The 6,968-nt window shown below is 29.2% G+C and overlaps 1 long non-coding RNA gene across 1 annotated transcript; it reads left to right on the top strand.

The window, feature by feature from the left end:
- Positions 1–504: 504 nt before the first annotated feature.
- On the top strand, positions 505–5,403 carry LOC126740615 (uncharacterized). The gene is made up of 2 exons (XR_007661954.1): positions 505–638; positions 4,947–5,403. It is a non-coding gene; the product is annotated as an uncharacterized LOC126740615 (long non-coding RNA).
- The last annotated feature ends 1,565 nt before the right edge of the window (positions 5,404–6,968 follow it).

The raw sequence follows: 6,968 nt of genomic DNA, 5'->3' as shown, positions 1-6,968 counted from the left end.
TACTATTTTATGTTAAAATTATATATATATATATAAATAAGGCCTTTCTAAAAATATAAAAAAAAAGTATGTGAAAACCACAAGAGCCTTGAACATGAATGAACGAACGAACATCTCTTGGTCCGTTCACCAGCTTAAGTAAAATTTATAGTGTCATAAAGATAATTTATGACAAGCCGATTTTAAAATTAGAATATAATTATAAAAATTGTCGTATTACTGGCTGTATAGCAGCTTAAAAAAATTTAGTTCATACTTCTAGTTTCTTTGGCAGGAGTCTCAAATTATGCCAACATTTAAACGGTTACTGGGTAGCCACTCAAGAAATCATCAAAGGAACAGTTACGGAGGGTCATTCATGGGTCTTTTTTTATATCATCAATAAAACCCAATTATGCTAATTTATAATTTAATGACGATATATGTTTCTTAAAATGAATATGAATATTCGCCTAAAACAAGACGGCATATGGTTTTTTTTTTGGCTCTTTTACCATGAAACTTGTTCGTTGACGCGTCTTCAAGTCTATGAAATTTTCGGGTCTATATAAGATCTGGGGACTCGCTTAGATTTTTCAGTTGGTGGCTACAGTTTTAGGAGTTTGCTTCTACGTTGCTTTAATATGTGGATATTTTTGGTAGGTTTATCATACTTTTGTAGACACATTAATGTAATTAGCATAAAATTTATATTTTTTGCTTGCTGTTTAGTTCAATTATCTTTATATACTTTTTTTGAAACCTACATAAAACACAACTAAAAATAACCAGCTGTTAATTTTTCATAATTTTTTCATAATTTAATTTTAAATATAACAATCATTTTTGACGTAACTTGTACTAGTGATAGTGCTTATTTGTTTCTTTTTTATTGAATTTTCTTAATGATTTTAGGCTTTTCAAAGTTGTTTTATCCGCATTTTTATTTTTTTGTCTTGTGTTTTACTTTTAATTTATTCCTGAATCTATAATTTAAATTTGCTTATTTTTTTGTCACTCTAATTTACTGAAACATAATATTTTATTTATTTTTATTAGTTTATTTAAAGAAGCGGTCAGTAGAATTCGTCTACCCTTAATTTTTTTTTATTTAAATTTTGAAATAGGTATTAAACGTTTTCATATGAAATATATGTCTGTAAGCATTCTCTTTAATTCTTTAATCCCTAAATATTAATATAATTTTATTTCTAATTTTCTTACTAGTAGTCTTTTAACAATTTTAATTTTCTTCAAATGCTTACCATTTAGTCAAGTAAATACTAGAAATTCTGATCCTGGACTTCCATGCAATAGTAGAATTTTTGTCCAAACCGCTTTGGAACATTTTAAAGTATTTGTAGGGAAATTTGATGACTTTTTTCAATTATCCATAAAGCCACATAAAGAATCTACGAGAGATAGATCCGGAGAACGTGGAGGTCACGTTCTTCCAATCTACTGAAAACGTGTGATCCGAATACTGACAAGCAGTCAGTGTAAATTGGCGCATCGTTTGCCAGACCAAATATTCAGTTTCTCGAGTTATTGTGTGTTCACTAAATAAAATATTCTGGGATTTGAATCGAAACGCTAACGATAGTTGTGAGGATTAACTGTATTATTTAGGAAAAAAATAATTTCGTCAGAAATACATACATTATAAAGATAGTGCTAATCATTTATTGCTTGTTCATTTATGCAAAGCTAATCGCATATCTAAGTTAGCTTCGTTTAGTTCTTGCACCACATGTGTTTTCTAAGGATGACATTTCTGTTTTCTTATTATCTTGAATGTTACTTCTCTAAGTACCAAATCTTGTGCTCACTGAGGATTCTTAAACAATATGGCCTAAATCACAAGTTCTGTAGTTTCATTTATTACGGCATTTTTCATTTAACGTTTTTTGTTTCTCAACTTAAAAATATACTTTCGAATGTTAATTATGATATTGATTGTTGGACAATGTATTTAATCACGTGGAACACAATATTTGCCAAATGTTCAACACTTCGGCAGCAGAATCAGCAGCGAGTTCTTCGGCAGCAGACATTTCTTTTGTTGAATTTTCCATTTATTCATTTACCAATTACCAATTTACCAATTTAGTTTTCCATTTCCATTACTTTTAAACACATTTCTGAACTTATTTTTCTAATTTCTTCTTTAAGTCGTTGAACGGCTTGGAGATTGTTTTCGTACGCTTTGCTTTTTATATAGTTTCACAAAAATAATCCAATGGCGTCAAATCACAGGATCTTGCTGGCCAATTGACGTCCCCATTCCTTCAGATCATCCTCCCTTCAAACCGTGTACGCAGATTCAATTTGTCTCGTGCTCTATGGTATGTAGCACCATCTTATTAAAACCACATATTCTCTAAATGTATGTCTATTATCTCATCGTTTAGTATCGCTCTTTATTGTACTGTAATATCCTGTTTGTCTTCATTTTCAAAAAAATACCTCCAACCCAAAAACCGCACCAAACTATGAAATTTTGGGCATGCATTGTCTTCTTATGGATTTTCATTGATGCGACGAATTTTGTAAGGGTGTAGACCTAATTTTTTTTTTTAATCCGCCATGTTGAAGTTTTGTTAACACCAAAATTTTGGAAACGTCTTTCAAGAGTTTCGGTGGTTTTGAATTTTTGCGAATACTTCTGAGGAACGATTGCGTCCACCAAAGCAATCACGAATACGCCGATATGTAGCTTGCACTAAACACCCATTTTGAAAATATTTTTTAATAATGTAAACACGTTGTTCGACTATATAGCGCTCTATTTTTGAAATTGCATTAAACTTTTATTCAAAACCTCTTATTGGAATACCCTTTGCAATGAAATTAATTATGATTTACTAATTTCCGCGGTCAAAGAATATGAACTAATCACAATAATTGAAGGCCAAAGGAATAAAACTCTTATCTTAAAACCGGTTAGGTGTTTTTGGTAAGCATCCAGGGATAAGAATGCCTTTAAAATAAGGTATAGCATTCGTTAGAGAATTGGCGTATACGTTCACATTAAAAACCCTTTTGTTGGTCAATAATTGAAATGAATTTTAACACAATAATATTTTTGTATCTCGATAAATGGAACTACCTCTCAATTTGCTCTCAACATCTGCGTAGCATGGATGAGAAACCCCTAATAATATAAACCTAGAAAGAAAGGTCAAACTGTGTTTATCCCTTAAATTAAAAATCGACAGATTTTAACTAAATCTCGCATGCCTAAAATTGGTTGTTTCATTTTTAAATAGCCACTCTGTATAGTACTTATAAATACTTTATTATATTTTATAGTGTCATCCTTTTATAATATTATTTTCACAAATAATGTCACAATATTCTAAAAATATTATAATTTCTTAGTTTTCTGTTATAATTTTAGCGGTTTTTTTGTTATTCAGCTTCTTAATATTTTAACAGAATGTTATTAGTAATATTTATTATTACTTAAATAAGCTTTTCCTTAAAATGAGCCATGCAGAGAAAATAAATACTATAAAATATCTCGACATTTTTCTTGTCGTTTACGCATTTAATTTTTATACTGTTTTTGTTTTATTTTTTTATGGTCTCATATATAACAATTATTTTTTATGATTTTTTTATTTAACTTGGTTTCAAATAAGCCATCTTTGCATTTGAAATCAAAAGTTTAAACTCGTTAGTACTTTAGTTTATTAATTAAGTTTTTTCCCTAGTTTTTCATAATTTAATTGTAAAATCATTTTTAAACTAGTTATTTTTTTTTACTTTGATCGAGCGGGTAGTTTCAAAAAATTTTCAATAGCACTTAAACATTTTCTTGTGATCTGCTTTTCTATCCTTTCGCTTATAGGTTAAAATTTTCTAATTTTTGCTTTATACTTTGTTTTAACCTTCGTAATTTATCTTATATATATCTCTATGTAAGTCTTTTATGGAAAAAATATTTATTCTTGCTTTTTCAGTCTTTTACTTTGAAATATACATTTTATTCTATCAGAAAATTAAATACTTTTCTAAAAATTAATGAAAAATATGTATAAGTTTATTTATAATTTACTATTTGAACCATGACCTTTATTGTTGAAAACCTATTGTTGAACTTTATTGTTGAAAAATTATTGTTTTTTTTTTTAAATTTTGCATACCTACTTACCTTTTTATGCAATTATCATTTTTAAATATATAAAAAATATTATTATATACCCTGAATTAACTATTATAATTTGTTTAACCCTTTGGTATTTTTTTTTGTATTGTAATCTAACGAACTTCTTTGTATTATTACAATTTTGAATTTCTCTTTTATTTATGTCTATTTTTTCATGAATTTCTCAAATAATTTTTATGGCACTGTAAAGTTTTTTCGATTTCACCTATTTTTTAATTTTTTTTTGTTTTGCTACAAAAATCTTTCAATATAGGTTTAAAATACTATTACTCAACAACATCTAATGTTGATAAAACTTCAGAAAAAAGATATAGTAGAGACACACCGCAGCTGGGGGTGGATCATTCATTTCCCTCACAGAATTATAATAATTTTTTAAATATAGACTGAAAAACAGGTTTAAAAGGCGAAAGTCAATACAGTAACGATAATAAAAACCCAAAATACATAAGAAGAAGCGGACCGCAAAAATTATCCTAATATTCATTTACATACAAGTAATTTTATTAAATCACCTGATTGGTTTCTAACCAATAAATTAACAGATGTTTTTGAAGAAGATATTAAATTTGCATAATAGCTAGTATATCAACCGTGGAATTCTTGAATAAATTGCCGAAGTGACACACCATCACTTTATAGTTTCGGTACATAAGTACTAAAGTATCAATTTCATTTTATATACGCGATATTTAACTGGTTTTAAGCAGGGGTACAACTTAATTATTGTATCAAATTAATTTTAATAGCGTAATTTTTCCTAGGTTTTGTTTAAAACATAACATGCATATTTTAGGCCTTCCTTGCAACCTCCGCCGTTTGTATACCAGCTCAGTATTATGATGGATCGTCTTACAAATACCTGCCACCCAACAAACATCCAACAAGAATTTCCAACTATCCAAGTGACTCACCTTCCGACAATAGTCTTTCCAATAATGATGGCTCCACTCACAGCCAACGCCATGATCATCCAGTCGTTGGAAATGGTCCAACTCAGAACTTTTTGTCTGGAAATAGTCCGAATTTTTTGTCTAATCGGTTTGGTGATAATCAAAAAACTATAACGCCAATATCTTCAGGTTTACATAGGAAACCATCGCCAGTAGCTATTGGATTATCGCTATTGGATAGAGGAGATATTCATAGTCATAACCAAGGAAGTCACGGAGAACCAATTAAGTTTGGTAGATTTGTGGTGTACAGATCATGCGCAAAATGTAATACTAATACAAGAACCAATTTTTAGGTTATATAGTGTTTTATTTTTTGGTTAATGATTCCACTTTCAAGGTTGAGTTGGTTAGTTAATAAGGCTGGAATACTGTTACTATTGCGTTTTACCAGTAAATGAAGTATTTTATTTTTCTCTTAGAAGAAAAAGGAGTGATTCTACGAAACCATGTAACTCTTAAGTATCAAATAGTAGAACACCTTATATCTGGAGTAGAGAGTTTAGTTGGGTAAATTGGCCTAGAATTTTTTTGAAGTCTTACTCTATTTCATTTTTTAAATTTCTGTTTCCTCAAAGCTGTTTTTAATTTTATTTAATGCTAGTAGTGTAAGAAGCTACTTTTCAAATTATGCCACATTGTGTCATCCGCCAATCCTGCCAATTATCAGAAGCAAGGAAATAATTCAGTTCAATATATATATATATAGTTTAATCATAAAACTTATTGTATTCAAGATGTTTTAGCTTTGAAACACTAGAAAAATTAGGATCCACTCATAGGCAAAGTACTAAATGCATGAGTGAAGAGGTAGATGACTTGCCTTTAGTACACGAAGAATTTTTACAATAGAAAATATTATAACTAGAATTACATTTCTGCTGTAAGGTATGAAATTATGTTGATCAATCTCAAGCTGCCCCTGCTGGATACTGGACCAAAAGACCATACTCATCATTGGACCATGGGTAAGTTATAGTCACCAAAAACATAAATGTTGCAAGATGTGTGAAGTGACACAATGATGTAAAAGTGGTGAACGTACAAATCCATAGCAGACTGTGGTGAAATGTAAACACCACCTACAATTAATTGGCAGTTACCAGCTTAAAACAGGACATGCTCAACACAATCCTCCATTAATAGGACAATGTGGGTGGACAACTTATTAGCTACTAACAAAAATTAGAACCCACTACTAGACTTCTTGCTAGACCTATCATTTCTGTCTTACCTGACTAGCCTAAATTCACTACACATTTACCATCAGACATAATAAAATATAAATAAAAAATAAATCATAATAATAAAATAAATATAATAAAAAATAAATCACTTTCAACAAAGATTAAAATGTCCTAAGAACATTATGATATAGACCCTAATAATTGCACAATTTTAGACCGTTGGTATTTTGGAAATAGATATTTAATGGGATTGCTGTTTTGTAGGATTCCTGTCGCCTTTTTGTTTTTACAGAAGATATTACATAAGGAGATTGGCGCAATTGATAACTTTGATTTTAAAGCAAGTTTCATGAAGAGTAGAAGAATTAGATTGCAAATGATAGATCATAAGATTGATAGCTCTTTCAATACCTTAAGCTTTATTAAAAGATAGCTGAATAACTTTTTGTATAAAGAAGTGTCCTAGGGAAAAAAGAAATACCTTTTCAACTTTTTTTAACAATTTGAAGACTTTTTTGAATAATAATAATTCCAAAATTCAAATCTTATCTAAGCTCTTATTTCCTCAAATCTCAAGAACAAAAGCGAGTTTAAAAATCTGCTCATTTGCTATATTAGAAATAAAAAATTCTCTGATATGGAATATTTTTCAATTTCTGCTGTGTCTCTTATTTATTT

This window comes from Anthonomus grandis, chromosome 9 (assembly GCF_022605725.1).
Source record: "Anthonomus grandis grandis chromosome 9, icAntGran1.3, whole genome shotgun sequence".
Lineage (NCBI taxonomy): Eukaryota > Metazoa > Arthropoda > Insecta > Coleoptera > Curculionidae > Anthonomus > Anthonomus grandis.
Note: the sequence above shows the minus strand (reverse complement) of the source record. Positions and strands in the feature narration are given on the sequence as shown.